This window comes from Rhineura floridana, chromosome 8, assembly GCF_030035675.1.
Source record: "Rhineura floridana isolate rRhiFlo1 chromosome 8, rRhiFlo1.hap2, whole genome shotgun sequence".
Lineage (NCBI taxonomy): Eukaryota > Metazoa > Chordata > Lepidosauria > Squamata > Rhineuridae > Rhineura > Rhineura floridana.
In genome coordinates, this window is record NC_084487.1 from 118,413,605 (window position 1) to 118,433,227 (window position 19,623).

Sequence of the window (19,623 nt, forward strand, 5' to 3'; positions counted from 1 at the left end):
CAAATTTACTGTAGTAAAATGGTAGCACAAGGCATTTCATCACCACCACGTTAATCCAGAGCTTGGAAAAGTTACTTTTTAAAACTACAACTCCCATCTGCCCCAGGGATTGGGCTCGTGGTACATTTCTACTGACTCCGACTCCACCCAAAATTGCTCCTGACTCCAACTCCATGACTCCGACTCCGACTCCACAGCCCTGGTGGGAAGAGACTGAGGAAAAGATAATTCATGACTGAGGTGAGCCAGGAACTACATAGGTTAAGCCGAAAGATCATACAGATTTGCCCAAAGTCACCCAGTTGGCTTTCTAGCCGAGCAGAGACTTGGGTCACTCTAAGCATCACATCATTTTCTCATGAATGAGTTTGTCAAAAACCTTTGTGGGGCATTTGCTAATTGTAGAATTATGAAAAATATACAGTAATATAGAAATATAAATGTCTTGTGTTATAAGCTCTATAGCGATGAAAGATATTATATAAATGGTAGCTTGCTGTAGTTTTTGTTTTCCAGGAATATTATTTTATGATCCTCTGTGCTGCAGCTGTAAAAAAGGCAAATTTCATGCTAGAGATCATTAGGAAATGTACTGAAAATAAAACTGCTGCTATCATAATGCCATTATATAAATCTATGATGCGACCACATTTGGAATACTGTGTATAGTAGTCTCACTTCATTTGAGGCTTTTTAGTTTAGAGAAAATGTGAGTAAGAGGGAACATGACAGAGGTGTATAAAATTATGCATGGCATGGAAAAAGTGAATAGCTAAAAGATTTTCTCCTTTCATAACACTAGAACTCGTGGACATCCAATGAACCTAAATGTTGGAAGATACAGGACAGACAAAAGAAAGCACTTCTTCACACAGTGTATAGTTAAACTATGGAATTCGCTTCCATAAGAGGCAATAATGGTCACCAACTTGGAGGACTTTAAAAGAAGATTAAACAAATTCATGGAGGATAAGACTATCAGTGGCTACTAGCCATTATGGCCACGTTTACAGTTGTATTGGTGTCTGCTTTTAACATCTTGCACTGTAATCCTAACTATGTCTACTCAGAAGTGAGTTCTATTACTTCCAGGAAATTGGGTAAAGATTGCAATGTTAGTCAGTTAATCATATGCATTTTAATGAGTCAATTGAATAAATTAAGGCTGTAGTCCTAAACACACTTACCATTAAAATCTTTGGTATCTGCAATTTGTGCCTGTCTTGAAGGCAGAGGGACAGGTCAGCCACCTTTTTTTCTGGCCAGTTTACAACCCTAATTCCCACCCTCACTTTTGATGGTCTTGGGCAGCAGTCCTTAAGACAAGAACTGGTAAAGAGCTGTGATAGTGGGTAGTTGGAATTCCCTTAGGGATGCAGAAATAGGGAGGGGGCTGCAATCAGTTCTGTAGAGCAGAAAGCTCTATAGCAGCCTATATTTACATTGTTTCCAGATATCAATTTAAACTGGTTACCCCATGCATTTAATTTTTGTTTCCTGTTATTTAGTATAATAGCTGGAGCATAATTGAATGGCTCTTTTATTCTTCTCTGTGGTTTTAAAAATGCCTTGTTTACATGCTTCCTGAGGATTAGGCAGTGAATTAAAAACAAGCGGTTTGCAGGAGCACAAATTCCCTTCCACTATGATAAAAAAGGAAAGTAGCAAATGAACAAACCCCCCTTTTCATGGGAGGTTGATATGCATTCCCCTTTTCCATTCCCATCCCAATGTCAATTTATAAGCATTTCTTAGCACAGTTCACAACTGGTAGCCTTTAATGTTTCCAAGGTTCCCTCATGATACAAGATAAACTATGTTGAATTATTTACTTAGGACACTTCACTTACCCGGTCATTTGGGTCACAGTTTTATCTTTGACTGCATAAAGGGTTTAGAACAAGACGCTTCTTCTGTGGTTCTTCCTCTATTTTTAGCTAATCTCTGTGGCTTCCCTACAGCTTTGTTCAGCCTAACACAGGTTAGACGAATAGGGAGAGACAGTTGTTGGGGGCCATAATGACTTGACTGTAGAGGTATGCCACTCACTGGCTACCTCTGCTGTTAGGATTCTTACATATTTAAGGAAGGGCCGTAACTCAGTGGTAGAGCATCTGCCTTGCATGCAGAAGGTCCCAAGTTTAATCCCCAGCATCTCCAGCTAGGGCCGGGAGAGATCCCTGCCTGAAACCCTGGAGAGCCACTGCCAGTTAGTGTGGACAATGCTGAGCTGGATGGGCCAAGGGTCAGACTCAGTATGAGGCAGCTTCCTATGTTCCTGTGCAATACCTGAGTATGACTATTATTTACACTCCAGAGACTGTCCTAGGAGTGGGGAACCTTTTTGGATTACAATATCTGGAGGGACATAGAGCTGCTGCCAGTCAGTGTAGACATTACTGAGCTAGATGAATCAGCTTCCTAGGTTCTTCTTTATTTATAAGAATATTGATATACTGCTATTCATAAAAAAGATCAAAGCGGTTTACAACATGATAAAACCATATAAAGTATTCTTCTCAATTGCCTGCATAAGCTTGGGGACAGAAAAGTTTTCAGCAGGCATTGAAAAGTCAGAACAGAAGATGCCTGCTGAATCTCTCTTGGCAGAGCATTCCACAGGACTGGGCCAATGACACTAAAGGCTCAATTTCTTGTTGTTGCCAAATGAGCCTCACCAACTCCAGGGACGACCAGTGATGCTCCTGCAGATGATCTCAGTGACTGAGCCGCGATGTAAGGGGTCAGACAGTCCATAAGGGTCTGTAAGGTGTGCAGCCATCTTCTCCCCATCCTCCCCTTGAGAAGTTGGGTCTTTTTCCTCTCACCTGGGATCTCTGCAGAAGTTCCTGTTTAGGTTAAAGGTGTGCTCGATGAAAGGTAGTGCATGTCGCATCATTTGCCAAGTGTTTGTTGTTCCCTTCTTTCCTCTTGTACATGCTTTGCATAGACACTTATTGATAGGAGCTGGACAAAGTGATTCAGTGGGAGCTTTTGTGAACAGCAGGGCCAACAGGCATGTATCATTCTTGGGTCTAGCCATTCATTTTCTCGCTACTTCCCTGAACGTATTTTAAGATGTTAGCTATGCAGACAATACCATACTATTAGCAGAAACCAGTAATGATTTAAAACGAATGCTGATGAAAGTTACATTTAAGTTAAAGAGGAAAGTACAAAAGCAGGACTACAGCTGAATGGCAAGAAGACTCAAGTAATGACAACAGAAGATTTATGTAACTTTAAAGTTGACAATGAGGACATTGAACTTGTCAAGGATTATCAATACCTCGGCACAGTCATTAACCAAAATGGAGACAATAGTCAAGAAATCAGAAGAAGGCTAGGACTGGGGAGGGCAGCTGTGAGAGAACTAGAAAAGGTCCTCAAATGCAAAGATGTATCACTGAACACTGAAGTCAGGATCATACAGACCATGGTATTTCTGATCTCTATGTATGGATGTGAAAGTTGGACAGTGAAAAAAGCGGATAAGAGAAAAATCAACTCATTTGAAAATGGTGTTGGAGGAGAGCTTTGCGCGTACCATGGACTGTGAAAAAAGACAAATAATTGGGCGTTAGTACAAATTCAACCAGAACTTTCACTAGAAGCTAAAATGATGAAACTGAGGATATCATACTTTGGACACATAATGAGAAGACCTGATTCATTAGAAAAGACAATAATGCTGGGACAAACAGAAGGGAGTAGAAAAAGAGGAAGGCCAAACAAGAAATTTATTGATTCCATAAAGGAAGCCATAGACCTGAACTTACAAGATCTGAACAGGGTGGTTCACGACAGATGCTCTTGGAGGTCGCTGATTCATAGGGTCGCCATAAGTCATAGTCGACTTGAAGGCACATAACAACAACAACAAGCTAGAGAAAGGTAATATGGGAAGCATTTCATTTCATCAAGGGAATTATGACTGCAGTCTTATTCACACTTACATGGGAGTAAGTCCTGCCAAACTCAGAGTTTCTGAGTAGATATGTATGGGATTACATTGTTAGTTACTCTGTTTCCCAATTAATTACATTAACCTCCACATTGAAGCATATCCAGAAAGTAGGACATTCCTAGGTCTGGACAACTTTCTATTTCAAGACAAAAGATTTTTGCTAGAGCTTCAGTATGGAACTATGCTCTATGTTAGCAAGTACATGCTTCTAAAACACATTTGCCAGTTAATACTGGTTGGATCCAGACTTAGCCATGACTAATTTAGGTCCCATTGATTTCAATAAGTCTGCTCTAAGTTTAACTGACTAAGTCTAGTTCCAATCCTATGAATGCAGGAGGAGGGGCTGGTATTTTTGAAGGGAGAATCAATGGAGGGAAGGGAGTGTTGTTAACCTTTCTGCGCTGGCTGACTATGGTACCAGGCTTTCCCCGTCCCCGTCCCCCCCAGACACACACATTCCACCTCTCTCTGGTCTATCTCATAATGTATGATTCTGCCATGAAAAGGACTTCTGAAACTTCTGATTTGCTCCAATATCATGATGCTTTTGTGGACAGATTCTTCTCAGATTTTAATCTACTACTTCAGAAAGAAAATGTTCCAAGTTTTGGAAAGCTCACACATCAGCTGTGTCAAACACATGCTGAAAGTATTCCAAACTTTGGGTGTTTTCACAAAGTGATACTTAAATTGCTTTTTGCATTTCTTAATCTGTAATTTGAATATGCAACCTGCAATGTTTTACATCTGATTTTTAAAAAATGATTTCCTTCTCATTTTTGTCCTGGTTTACTAACAGCCACATGTTAAAGGCTCAAGGGCAGTTTTAGCATCCTGTATGAAAACCAGAGTTGATGCCAAACACCTCTAAAAGCAGAAATCAGCTCAAAAATTGGGGTTCTGTAGAGTTGAACCCAGTATCTTGTACAGGAGACTCTGGATATGTTGCAATGTTGGTAACTCACACCATGCCTAGAGGATTCTATACAGACTGCAAATTGTATAACACAGATTAGATCTTCTCCATTCATGTTGTCATTGGATTGCTCCAATGTTGATTCATGTTGTCATTGGATTGTTCCACACCTTCAAGCCTTTTGAGGCTTCAGCGTACAGGTGCCTAAATATCTTCCAGACTCACGCAGTGGATTTCACCCAACTGATCAGTCTTTTCACATATATTGCTGCCTAGGGTTAGCTGAGTTAACTGTCACAAATACAGATAAACAGAAGTCTTCCTGCTGTTATTTCATAATCCTTGTGAGAATTCCAAATTCTGCTAAAAGCCCCAATCCCCTTTTCAATACATTTTCATTCTCCAGAGGGAAAAAAACTATGCTAGTCTTTTTTTTTTTTTTTTTTGGAGCTCAGGGATGGGAAAGGGCTCCTATGACTTAAAAAAGCTGTATGACAAGACAAAACATTCATTCCATTAATAGTTATCCAAAACTGTGTCTGTTGGACTTCTGCATGTATCACTTGTAGCTTAAGTCCCCGCCAGAAAGAAAAACTGGCAATCCTCAGGCTAGGCATTCTTTTTAAAAACTACAGTTGGGCATGGTAGTATCTACTGCTACAACCTCTTTTCCAGATATGAAATGGACATTATTTTCTTTGAGTTTGTGGTGCTGGTGGTGTTTCAAGGAGATGTTAGTTGATGTTAATTATTTGAGCTTGGGAGAGTGATATTTTACAGTCATAACTTCCTGTTCTAGATGAGCATGTAGAATTTCAAAGCCTTTTGGGGATAATACTATGTTAGTTTTTTAAGCTTCTCTTCTTTTTTGTTACAGTTCCCAGGATATATTAAACATTCTTTTGCCAGTATAGTGGGCATTTGTGACAATGTCTGAAAATTCATCAGTAAGCCACAATACAATGCTTTATAAGATTTTACAAGATTTTCTTAACAATTTCTTACCTAAGTCCAGCTTCTCATTTCATTTTGTTCAACTTAACATTAAACTAGCCTTCACCAACCTGGTGCCCTCCAGATGTTTTTGACACCTCCCATCAGCCTCAGGTTGGGGAATTCTACCTTAGATGGTTAGACAGTGACTGATTCTGCGCGGGACTATTCTCACTCCATCCTACTCAACCCATAATTGTCTAAAAGAGACTCTTGGCACAATAGTTTCCTTGTGCAATAGCAATAGTGAATACTTTTCTTATTTGTTGTTCAAATATTGCAGAGATATCCTAGATATATGGTCACAAATTCATTAAAATAAATAAAATACATAATCAATATGACAACACACTAGTTTAAATACAAAAATACCATATATAAGACATAAAAGAAATTACAATTAAGAAAAAAAAGAATCCTCTTACGATTACTTTGGGCAAGAAAGAGGAACTTGGCCACTGACTCAGTTGTAAGCTTATTGTTATCAGGTAGAAAATATTTTAAATACAGTCCAATGTCCTACCAGGAAAGTTCCTCATGATAGGGCCAAGTAGTCTGTTACATTCCTCCCTATAAAAATTACATGTAAAAAAAAATGATCCAGTGATTTAACAACTTCCTCTCCGCAGGAGCACAACCGAACCTCATGAGGGACACCTGCCCATACAAAAGAGCAGAAGAAAGACAGTTAAACCTAGCTCTAGAAAAAACATGGCAATACTTAGGGATAGTCAGATTCTCCAAATAGGTGGCATATTTGGGAAACTGAAAACTCAAACCAGAATAAATAGGGGAACAAACTATACGGGCATTTGATATGGAATATTGAAAATCAATATCCTTAATTCTTTGGTCTAAAATAAATTTGGCAACCCTGAGACCTTGTGTATGAAGAAAAATTAGAGCTTGGAAAAGTTACTTTCTTGAACTATAACTCCCATCAGCCCCAGCCAGCGCCATGCTGACTGGAAAAACCTGATAAATACAATTTAGTAATAAAAGATTTAAACCAATAGCTGGTATAAACATCTTTCTGAAGAAGACTTAAATAACCTAAAGAGGAATCACTGCCAACAACCTTAAGCCAGTATCTACAAGCAAGGGACCAAACAATACGTTCTATTGATGTGAGACCAGCCTCAAGTTGTAAACCTGCAGCTGTAACACATCTTGCCATTCTGAAAAGTGCTGTCAGGAATTTTGAAAGAACACTCTCCACAACTAAATTAAATCCCTGAATCAAAATTGGAACACCGTACAATAACAGGGGCAAAATTTTAGCCTTCAATTCCTGAATGTCAGCAGGTATAAATTGGTATAGAAAAAATGAAGGACTGCCTTAATAGTATTCTGAGCTACCTGCACTGTGTATTGTCTATGGGTGGCCCAAGAAAGAGTAGAAGAAAACATAATGCCCAACATAATAATATATAATAATAATAATAATGCATAATGCTTAACTTGATCTTTGTGTTGCCCATCAATTATCCACTTATTTGTCAAGAGATGCCTAGAAAATACTATAATCTTTGTTTTGCTAAAATTAATTGTCAACACATTGGCCTTGCAATAAGTCATAAAAATGCGAAGTAAATGCTTGAGACCTATTTTTGATAAAGACATAAGGACTGAATCGTCCGCGTATAATAATAATAGGCATTTAGTCTCTGCCAATTTTGGAAAGTGAAAATCAGATGTTAAAACAGTACCCAGTCAAATAATTTAAATAAAGATTGAATAAAGACTAACTCTTTTAGTGGCAGCAATAGAATTTGACAAGTTACCTTCTAGTCCACACCTTACTCGAAGCTTAGTATACTGATAAAGACATTTGATAAGGTAAAGCAATCTCTTGTCAATAGGAGAATGGAATAATTAACCCACAGTTTATCTCTTGGGATTGAATGAAAAGCGGATTTCAAGTCTATAAATGCAGCAAACAAGCCATTTCCAAAAGATTTCATATATTTCTCTGCCAAATGATTTAAAACTACACAATGATCAATGGTGGGTCTACCCTTCCTAAAACCTGCCTGTTCATTTCCCACAATATTTTCACCCTCTATCCAAGAGGCTAACCTCAAATTCAAATAACTAGTGTACAACTTACCTGCTATCGGCATTAAACTGATAAGTCTATAATTTGATGGATCCTCCCTGTCCTCTTTTTAAAAGATTGGTATCACAATGGCCTCTAGCCACGCTAGAGTATTATTCAGTATTATTAATATGTGTAAATAAATGTGCCAAAAGGGGAGCCCACCAATCTATATTCGGCTTCAAAATTTCAGGGAGTATTATATCTGTTACAGTAGTCTATCCGGATTTGAGACGAATAATAAGAGATTTTATTTCAAAGTGCGTAACTGGAGGCCATACTGGCAAATTGTTTTAAGTCTAAAGAAGAAAAACTGTCTCTTGGCCGCTCCCTAACATCCGTGAATATTTCAGAGAAGTATCTCTCCCAAATGTCAGCAGGGATATTACAACTAACTGAGCTCAACAAGGTGTCCAAGGCACTAGTAACCAGAGCCCAAAAAAGTTTTGAATTGTTATTTAGTGAGGAGTCAATCAATGCCTTCAACCTGTTTTGAACTGATTGTTTCTTCTTTTGATCAAGCAGTAATTTATATTGCTTTTTGAGCAAATGGTATTCTTGGGATAGGGCATTGGAATATTCCATCGTGTACTGAATGTACACATTTCTCAGTTGTTTTTTAACTACATGACATTCCTTACTGAACCACTTAGGGGCTTGATAAGTTAGGCTGAGACCACAACTAGTCAACCAAGAAGCTTCATGGCTCTGAAGATTTAAACCAGTTTTATCTGGTTGAAGTCTGTGGTTGTCCTTGCTCCAATAACCTCCTGCTTGGATTGCATTCAATGTATTATATATAGGACTGTCTTTGGAGATGGGTTGGCCTCAATTTGTGCAGAATACAGTCGACAGAGTTTTGACTGGCACAGCTTGTTTGGGCCATGTTATTACAGTTTTGAAAGAACTTGTTCCCTGTTCACTTCAAAGCCCAATTCAGAGTGCTTATGTGCACCTTTTAAAGCCCTTAAAGCTTGGGGTCTAGGGGTGGGGAGGGGATGCTATCTTGTACTCCTTGGAGGAAAGATGGGGTATAAGTGCAATAATAAATAAGTAAAACTGAAGTAGTGCCTAACATATTACACCATACTGTTCCACTAATAGATATTGGTGAGCAGGACAACTCTCCCCCTCTCCCTTTGCCCCCCATCACATATCCGGTCATTTTAGGAGCCTCCTGAAGTGTTTATTTTATTTTTAAAAAGTCTGGAATGATCATTCCTAAATGCATGGTGAGGCCACTTTCTCCCCTTGAATGATGCCCTGTCCTTTTTATGGATCAAAAAATAAATTGGATCCAGATTCCTTTTGGAGCTGGAAGTAGTAAGCAAAGCAAAGCGATGTAAAGAGAAAGTGGGGTGGAGGAGGAGGGAGAGGTTGTGGAGCAGAGAATGTTGACTGGTTGAACTGGGTTATTCAGAGAAGGAAGGTCCTGAGCCCTTTTCCAAATTGCTCTATAATCCTTGGAAGGTGGCTTAATCTGTTTAGGTTGTTTTTCTATAGTGATGATGATTTAGAAAGGTTTTATGTAAAGCAGTAGAGGTTAGACTTCAGCCTTGATTCACCCATGAATGTCTATGGACCGAACTACATGCTACTCTCAACAAAACACAGCGTGATGACTTAATTTCTATCTCTGTTCGGGAGCCTTCAAGCAGAGCTTGGAAAAGTTACTTTTTTGAACTACAACTCCCATCAGCCCTAGGCAACATGGCCACTGGATTAGGCTGATGGGAGCTGTAGTTCAAAAAAGTAACTTTTCCAAATTCTGCCATCAAGTACTCCTATTTACTATTCTGCCTCACTTAAAATATAGAGAGATAATTGTAGAGCTGGAAGTAATTTAGTTCTAAGGTCTTCTGAAGGAGCTGCAATGCGTTGCCGTGAATGCTTACTGCACCTCATGCCTATCTGCAGCTTGCCCCAAACCCTGCTTTCTCATTCCATGTGGACTGTGGGTAGGGAAGCACTCTTTTAACATGATACAAGACACATATTTATTAAATAAATATTGGGGAAAGTGCTGTCACTGAAAATAAATTCTAGTTCTTATGTTGTGTTCAATTTAAGTCTCATATTAAGGCATACATTCCTTCATGATATCTCCCTTTGTTCTAGTTTTCATGAACACTGGGTGACAACATGGAGTGAAAATGCACCTTCTAGTGAGGGGAGATTCATAGAATCACAGAGCTGGAAGAGACTTCGGAGGTCATCTAATCCAACTCTCTACTCAATACAGGATTTGTAGTGCATCCCTGGTGATGAATGGGTGTCTAGCCTCTGCTTAAACAGCTCTACTGAAGGAGAGTCTACTAACTCTCGAGGCAGTCTGTTCCACCATCCGATAACTCTTATCATTAGGAAGTTTTCCCAATCTTTAAGTGAAATCTGCCTACTTGCAATTTCCACGCCTTGGTTCAAGTTCTGCTTTCTGGACCAACAGAGAACAAGTCTTCATCTTTGAATTGTTGTGTCCCTGTTCTCCTCACCCAGTTGCCAAGAGGCCAATTGATAATTCTTAATACATCTTCTACTTCTCAGTCATCTGTGTTTGCTGCCTTGATTAAATATTTCTGAAGACTTTAAATTTATCTCTTAACCCCTTTCCCCAGTTTTGGGCTCAGCCAAAAGCAGTTGGCCACCCCCCCCTAATTTACAGATTGCCATTGGATCATTGAAGGTACCTAGGAAACGTAGTGCCTCCCTATCAGTAGCCCCTTTTGACTTTCTTGGCACCATTTTTGGATCAGTAGCTAAACAGGCAAATGTTGCATACTACTTCCAGTCAGGATTGAGAGACCCCTAGCGAAAAGCTCTTAAACATATGCTTAGAAATCTGCTTGCTTTCACTGTTTTAATTACATCATGTGAGGGGACAGGAAGGCATGTCATCTTGACATTCTCTATAAGCTGTGTTCTGTATACCACTGATATATACAACTGATCTTTGAGTTTCTTCTTCTTCTTGCTAACCTGTCAGAGAAGGTTATTGTTTTAAGAACAGACACTGTGTGAGATAAGTCATAATCTTAAATCTGTACATATTATTATTACTGTATTATTACTACTACTACTACTACTACTACTATTATTACTATTATTTATTTATTATGTTTGTATACCGCCCCATAGCCGAAGCTCTCTGGGCGGTTTACAAATAAAAACATTAAACACAAATATACAAATATACAAATTTAAAACACTTTAAAAAAAATTAAAAAACATGCTGAAATTTCTGGGAGAAGAGGAAAATCTTGACCTGGTGCTGAAAAGATAACAGTGTTGGTTCCAGGTACACCTCATCAGAGAGGTCATTCCATAATTTGGGGGCCACCACTGAGAAAGCCCTCTCCCTTGTTGCCATCCTCCGAGCTTCCCTCGGAGTAGACATCCAGAAGAGGGCCTTTGATGTTGAGCATAGGGTACAGGTGGGTTCGTGTTGGGAGAGGTGTTCCATCAGGTACTGTGGTCCTAAGCTGTGTATTGAAAGAAATTAAATTGTGCAAATTGAACAATAGCCAACACTCCTATGGATGCAATTCTGGGTGCCGCATATCTCATTGGATGACAAATAGCTCTTGTGTGTGGAATCTAATACTTTGGCTAATGAGACATGAAAATATAGCACCCTTCCAGCCCTAGATGAGATGATTACATAAGCAGGCTTCCTTTCCTTGTCTTCCAAGGTGACTTGGTGCTAGGAGTGTTACAGATTAAATGCATCTGTCTCTGTCCCAGCTATTATGCTATTATTTATAAACTTCTCAGTGCAAAACAAGCTGGAATGCCAATGATGCAGATTGTTGAGCAGGTTTGGAAATAGCTCCTTCGCTGGTCAACTGTGGCTGTTGCTTTCAAGTGTCCAGAAAAAGAAACTATGCAAACCAGAAGGGTGTTGGACTTCTTGAAGTACTAGTTCTCCTCTATTTGGCACTGGTTAGGCCTCATCTAGAGTACTGTGTCCTGTTCTGGATGCCACACTTTAAGAAGGATGCAGAGAAACTGGAACAGATTCAGAGGAGGGCAACGAGGATGATCAGGGAACTGGAAACAGGAAACCTATGGAGGTGGTGGGCTCTCCAACACTGGAGGCATTCAAGAGGCAGCTGGACAGCCACTAGTCAGGTATGCTTTAATTTGGATTCCTGCACTGAGTAGGGGGTTGGACTCAATGACCTTATAGGCCCTTTCTAACTTTACTGTTCTATGATTCTATTCCAAGATTTCCTGAAAGGAAAATAATAAATCAGAAATCTTTCAGGCTATCAGTGTGTGCCAATGCAGCTAAGAAGCAGAGGTATGTGTTAAAAAGTAGGCTAGTAAAACTTTAGTGAGCTGGTTAATTTTGTGAACTTGATTGCAAAACTGATATCCATCCTTAGATATGTTTCCTTTTGCAGGCATATAGTCTCCATCATTTGAAACAAACAAGGGAACCCCCACATTATTTATATAGCAGTATAGTAGCTGGTATAGCACAGTGCGGAGGAGAGCCTGGCTGGGAGTCCAGAGCCTGTGAGTTCAAATTCCCGCTTGTGTCTCCTGGGTGTAAAGGGCCAGCTAAAAGATCACCTCCGCAGTGAGTGGCTCAGGGGTTATGTGCCCTGCCACCTGTGCAGCCATGGGCAAGCTGCATAGTCCCAAGGAGCCCAGTTGCCCCCCAGTTGGCAGTTGCTGATCAGGAAGGGGCTGGCTTGTGCAGCTGTGGCAAGCTGAGCAGGCCCTAGCCAGCTGGGGAGGACTAGCCTCAGAGGGAGGCAGTGGTAACCCCCCTCTGAATCCCGCTTACCATGAAAACCCTATTCACAGTGTAGCCGTAAGTCGGGATCGACTTGAAGGCAGTCCATTTCCATAGTATCAAAGTACATTGTGCTTTACAGAGTGACATTAAAAACAAACAAACAAGAGATAGCTCTCTGTCCTGAGAAGTTCATAATCTAAATTTTGTCAGAAAGAGGGGCACAGTACAGAATCTGAACAGGTTACACAGGCTTCATTTCAGTTCCACATCTGGCAATGAACAAACAAAATGAAGAAACTATTCCCATATACATTTCCAATATACCTCTGAAAGTACATGCATATTTCATATACTTAACACAAACACTCAAAATGCTTCAGGATTTTCAAATTTATTAAGACACTCAGATCTCGAGTAAAACCAGGAGCATTGTACTAGTCAAAATGGTTTGCAGTCAATTCAGGATTCACCAGCACGCAAGATACATAGAATGGTGATAATATTTCCACCCAATCATAGTTTTGTATGGGTTGTTCATATTTTAGGAGTTACGATAAGGATCAAACTCATAAAGGACCATGTTTGCCCATATTTTTGTTAAGATAAAAATTTGTACCTGAAGAAACTAACCAGTACTGCCTACACCTTCAAAACTATGGATATGAACTACTTGATAAGTACTTTTAAGTTCCAATGATTTCAGTGGGAAAGATATGAGCATGTTTCCATTAAGCATGATTCCATTGAAGTCAATGAGCTTAAAAGTGCTTACCTTTGGCTGGATTCTGCCCACTCTGTTTGATCAAGCAAAAAAACAGGAGCTTCTGGAATCAGCAGTGAGCAGTATTAAGGATAAATTGTTTTGTAGAAATAGAACACATAGAATCGTGTTAGTCCTACTCACTCTGAAAACTGACAACATGATATAGACAATTAAGGTTAGACTGGATCCTTAATAGTCTACCTGAACTATACCCACTGAAATCAATGGAGCTTCAGTTAATTCAACTTGTCCCACTGATTTCAGTGGATCTACTCTAAGTATAACTAAGTCTGGATCCACCCCATAGTGCTTTAGCAAACATAGGTATCAGCAACTTGTTCTTCAACTCATTGTTTAGAGATTAAAGTGCCACGGCTTGATACTCATAATTATTCTTTGCTCACAGTTAACCCCCTGAAGTCCTACTTGTCCATCTAGTCCAGTATCCTGTTTCCAGCAGTGGATGATTAGATGATTCCAAAAATGCCACAAGTAGGGTCTCATGGTAATATAGACCCCTTCCATTCTTTGCTCTCTCTCCTCTCCCCCCCTTCAGAGGCATGTCTCCTCTGAACATGACAGTTCTCTTTATTTGGTTCTTAATGGATCTGACCTCCATGAATTTGTCTAATCTAATTTTAAAACATCTGATCATTTTGTGCAAACCAAAAGCTATGTTGAAAAGATATATAATGACAGCAAAATGGGTTCAGTCAACATGTAAGCCCAACATTTAAGTAAAAAAATGAGCACTCACTAGTAACCTGTACAGATAACAGTTCTAATTACAGTTAGAAGGTGTATAGCCTGTACAGACAAAGCTGTTCAATGATATTTTGACTTGGCATATATGGGTCAATCTCTGCGTCACAGGTAAATGACACTCTTTTGGGAAATGCTTCTTTTCCTGTGACAGAAATAGCATAAGGACCCAGTGTGAAAGAACTCATTGCCAGCTGTGGTATTTTGGGACACGGTGCTACAAAACTGGTGTTTGGCAGCCATTGGATATGCATTACATGCTTTAGTCTCTCTTGCTCGGAGGATTCAGCTCTTGTGAAGAACAGCTCAGATTCATTCAAAAGGTGGGTGGTGGGAGGAGGATGTGACTTGCTATCTTTGAAAAATGTTCTATTAATGTACTATCCTACAGCCAAACCAGAGAAATTGCTCAGCCTCCTGCTGCTTCAGAATCCCAGCATGTTTTAAGAACTTTCCTAGTACTGTGATGTGTATATAGTACATCATTGAAGATACCACATATTCTTCATCTATTTTTTTAATTATGGATTTGGGTTAGTGTTTTATGGTTTTGTTTCCTTGCTATTATTTATATGGGGTTCAACATTGATTGAGTTTTAATGTTTGCACCTTGAAATTCTTGGAGAGGTAGTATGAAAATGGATTAAATAAACAAGAACATCCATTAAAACTAGGGTTGCCAGGCTCAGGGCCCGAGACTGATCCTGTATCTTTAGGAGAAGAGAAAGTCACCCAAGTGCAGGTGTTCTTACAACACTGTAATGGGAAAAACCACAAGGTGGAATTCTCCCTTCCCCCTGCACAACTTTTAAAGATACAGAAGACCTCTTGGAGGCCGGGCCTAGCAACCAAGAGGTGTTTTGTATCTTTAAAAGTTGTGCAAGGGGAAGGGAGAATTCCATCTTGTGGTTTTTCCCATTATAGGGTTGCAAGAACACTTGCACATGGCTGACTTTCTCTTCTCCTAAAGATACAGGATCAGTCTCAGGCCATGAACCTGGCAACCCTGCTCACAAAAGATCTGCCATAGGGGCGTGACATAACACAAAGTGATGTGGGGTGTAGCATAACATAAAACTAGAGAAAGTACTGTCATACTGAACCTTTCACCATAATTATATTTCTATACTGCAAAAGACAACCTGTTTAATTTCTGCCTGACATATAGTTCTTAAGTGCACAAAAATATTGTTTTTCTCCAATGCCAACAGGTACCTAGGCTGCCATCCTGTATTCACCTACCTAGGAAGAAGCCCCATTAAACACAAAGAGACTAAGTTCTGGGTAGACACACATAGCATTGTACTGTATCATAATACAGTAAATTCTTAATGAGTGCCTGGATGTCAGCTCCTGCACAGCAGGATGCATGCTTATGCCTCTTTGCAAAGATTTCAGATTTTGCATTTGCCATTTGGGGAGGGAATGGTTCAGGCCTGGCACCAGCAGGTGGCCAGGTTGGGCACTGGCTGAGGGCCCTGTGGCTCACAGAGGCCCCTGCTGCTGGGGCTGGGTGGGTGTAGCTCCCACTTCATCATCCATGCTAGCTTCGGGTCACAGAGTGTGCAGCCCGCAACCCAGTGCTGGCACAGATTGTGGAGTGGGAGCCACCCTAGGCAACACCGCCCCCACTGCCAGCACAGGCTGATCATGCCACTTCCTGCATTGCTGGGTCTGTGCACTGCGCACACATGCTTACCATCTCCCAAGATGGTGGCTTGGGCATCAACACCTTCCCTGCCATTTTGGGTGATGGCAGGCATGTGCTGACACAGCTGGGTCTATTTAAACCTCTGGCAATGGTAGTGCAGTTGCATTGCTGCTGCTGCCACCACTGCCTTCAAGGGTCTGCTGCAGTCTGGTGCCAGCCCTGGGATTGTTTAACATTCATCTGCACTTACTGTGTAGTGGTATTTGCAAAAAATAACTTCTGGGGATGATCTCATCTCAAACAAATGCACCACAGGAAAAATGCACCCTGGTTGCCAGGGGAAAACCTAGAAAATAAGACAGAAGCATGGAAAGTGTGTAAAGGGGAGGGCAAAGCAAAAGCTCTTTAAGACCCTAGAAATTCCTGTTGCCTGGTGTCCAAACAACTCACTTGTTAATCACAGCTCTAACTTCATTCATTGGCTAAAGACACTGACAGGCAGGAGCAGCCAGGCTGGCTCATTTCATAGAAATTACTTAAGAAGGGTACCTGCATATTTTGCTTCAGAACCTTCTTTCCAAGAGGGCTAGAATTTATTTATTTTTAAAGAAAGCTAACAGTCTGCGCCTTTGCTCATGGGCACCAATGATGGCCTTTTGGGGTGCCATGGTGTCCACGGGCACCAGTTTGGTGGCCTCCAAGGTAGGCACATCCATAGAAAAGGCCCTCCTCTTTGCTGCTGTGAGATGAACTACTGCAGACTGCAGCACAACAAGGAGGGCCTCATCTGAAGATCTTAATGAATGGGTAGGTCTATGTGGAAGAAGGCATATTCTCAGGTAACTTGATCCCAGGTTGTTAGGGCTTTATACATTATAATAATAAAACCTTAAATCTGGCTCTGGCGTTAAACTGGCAACCAATAACAGGGTATCACATGCTTTCAGTAAATTGCTGTAGTGGGCAACCTAGCCACGACATTCTGCACCAACTGCAGCTTCTGTACAAACTTTAAGCCCCGCCGCACATAGTGTTTATTAGAGTAAGTCATCATGACAGTACTTTGATCTGCAGAATTTGCACTTTTGCAAGTACCATACAATGTTCACTCCACATCTGTGAGGAGTTGAGCTTTCAGTATGGCAGCATTTGTGCTCTAGAACTTCCTTCCTATTAACATTAGGCAGGCACCCTTGTGCTGCATCTAATCCTATAGTATGAACCTGATCAATGCCTGTTGTACGATCTTCTGTGAATGCCATGTAAGCTGTCCTGAGTTCTCTAAAGGAAGCGTGGAATAGAAGTATGAGGCAGTAGATGTTTGACAGCAATATAGCCATATCCATATCCATCAGCTGGAGGACTGGTCTCAGCAACCTTAAGCAATTAAGAACGGTTGTTACATTTCGTCAGATGCATTTAATAAAAGGTTATTCCATGGCATATTTGAGGGAAACTACTTTACCTTCAAAACATGCCATTGTATTTGCTCTGCTCTAAAACTGCTTTGAATTTGGAAATAGAGGCAGGTTTTGCTGAATTGCTGTCTAGAACGGTTTGCTCAGGGTTATGTAAAATAAGGTCTCAAGATACTGTTTGCTCAGGATTTGTTTTTGTTAAAACTTTTCTGTGTTGTACCAGAAACACACATTTGGCAAACATCAATTGAAATTACTGTTGTTGTCAGAGCAAATGTCTCATAGGATGTATTTATTTGTTAGATGAAGCTGGAACAGTCTTCCTGAAGTATGATGGCTCTTGGAGGACTCTTCTGATTTAATGCAGGGAAAGTATTATACCTTTTCACCCTTTGTCTTTCAGTTCCTGCCATGCAGAAATATAGCAGATACATGCTGTGCTTTTTAAAAAATCTTCTCCATCAAAGATTAATATTTTGAAAACTTGCAGAGATCACCTTGAAAAATACCCCCACTAGGCTGAGGCTCCATTCAGACACCAGGCAGCTATAGTGAAGAACTCAAACCAAGCTTCTTCTGGAATCCTGGAAGAAAATAAACATGTACATGCTTCACACTTGACAAGAATTTCTCAGGAATGTCTTTAGAGGCCTGAGGAGTGGTTTGTAGAAATTATTTATTTATTTATTTATTTATTTTATTCAGCTTATATCCCGCCCGACTAGCAAACAGCTCTCTGGGCGGCAAACATAGAAACATATACAATAATAAAATTACAAGATCAATATAACAAATATAAAAGTACATCATCTAAAATACCAATTACAACATTTACATAAATAACTTAGATTAAAATGCCTCAGAGAAGAGAAAGGTTTTAACCTGGCGCCGAAATAGTGCAAATAAATAGTGGTTGACACCCCCCCACCCCCACCCCCCAAGCTGCTGGTCTTCTCCCTAAGATAAAACAGCAGCAATCCTTGCACCAGACAAGACTGAGACACTGTTGGTGAGCTCTTTACCTGCCCAGATGGTGGATGTTCATCCTGTTCTAGATGGGGTTACACTCCCCTTGAAGGAACAGGTTCGTAGCTTGGGGGTCCTTTTTGACCCTTCCTTGTTGCTTGAGGCTCAAGTGGCCTCGGTGGCACGGAATGCGTTTTACCATCTTCGCTTAGTAGCCCAACTACGCCCCTATCTGGACAGTGACGATCTCGCCTCAGTTGTTCACGCTCTGGTAACCTCTAGACTGGACTACTGTAATGCGCTCTACGTAGGGCTGCCCTTGAAGACCGTTCGGAAACTTCAGCTAGTGCAAAATGCGGCAGCCAGGTTGTTAACGAGGACCCGCTGGTCTGCGCATATAACACCTGTCCTGGCCCGCCTGCACTGGCTGCCTATTTGTTTCCGAGCCAGATTCAAGGTGCTGGTTTTGACCTATAAAGCCTTACACGGTGTGGGACCACAATACCTTGTGGAACGCCTCTCCCGCTATGAACCTACCCGTTCACTTCGTTCAATATCCAAGGCCCTCCTCCGGGTACCAACTCATCAGGATGCCCGGAGGATTGTTATTAGATCTAGGGCCTTTTCTGTGGTGGCCCCCAAACTGTGGAACAGCCTACCTGTGGAGATACGCCTGGCGCCTTCGGTACTTTCTTTTAGGCGCCAGGTTAAGACCTGGCTATACTCCCAGGCATTTTAATGTTCAATGTGTTTCATTTAATTTTTGTTTGTTTGTTTAACTTGTTGCTGATTTTATTGTAATTTTATTGTAATATTGTATTTTAATCTTGTTTTGTTCACCGCCCAGAGAGCTATTCGCTATGGGCGGTTTAAAAATGAAATAAATAAATAAATAAATAAATAAGTGTGGGCCAGCTGCAATTTCTCCAGCCCTAATAGTAAGACCTTTCCTAGACTGAATTCACTGTACCATTCGTAAGTCAAGAGAGTGTTTTCCTTATGGGTCTTCACATGACCCCACCATGTGTTCAGTGAGCTAGTGTGGGGGGAGTGGAATTATCCCTGCTAGCCATTGCCTCCCATGACTGACATACTTCCTGGCCGTACACTCTGGCAGCCGCATGGCAGGCATTTACAGTGCAATCCAATACATGTCTACTCAGAAGTAAGCTCCATTGGGTTCAGTGGGGCTTACTTCCAGGTGAGTGTGTTTTGGATTGCAGCCTTAGAGAAGGACCCCATGTTCCTGCAGCGACAAGGGCACTGTCTGACAATTGCCACATGTTTCTGAAGGCTTTCTGTATGCCACTTACTCTAGAACTGCATGTCTCTCAGTAGTTTT

At 40.7% G+C, this 19,623-nt stretch overlaps 1 protein-coding gene across 1 annotated transcript in view; it reads left to right on the forward strand.

Annotated features, from left to right (window-relative positions):
• The window catches only part of CAMK1D (calcium/calmodulin dependent protein kinase ID), a 351,451-nt gene that overhangs the window by 57,493 nt on the left and 274,335 nt on the right, over nt 1-19,623 (forward strand). The gene's annotated exons all lie outside the window — the stretch shown is intronic.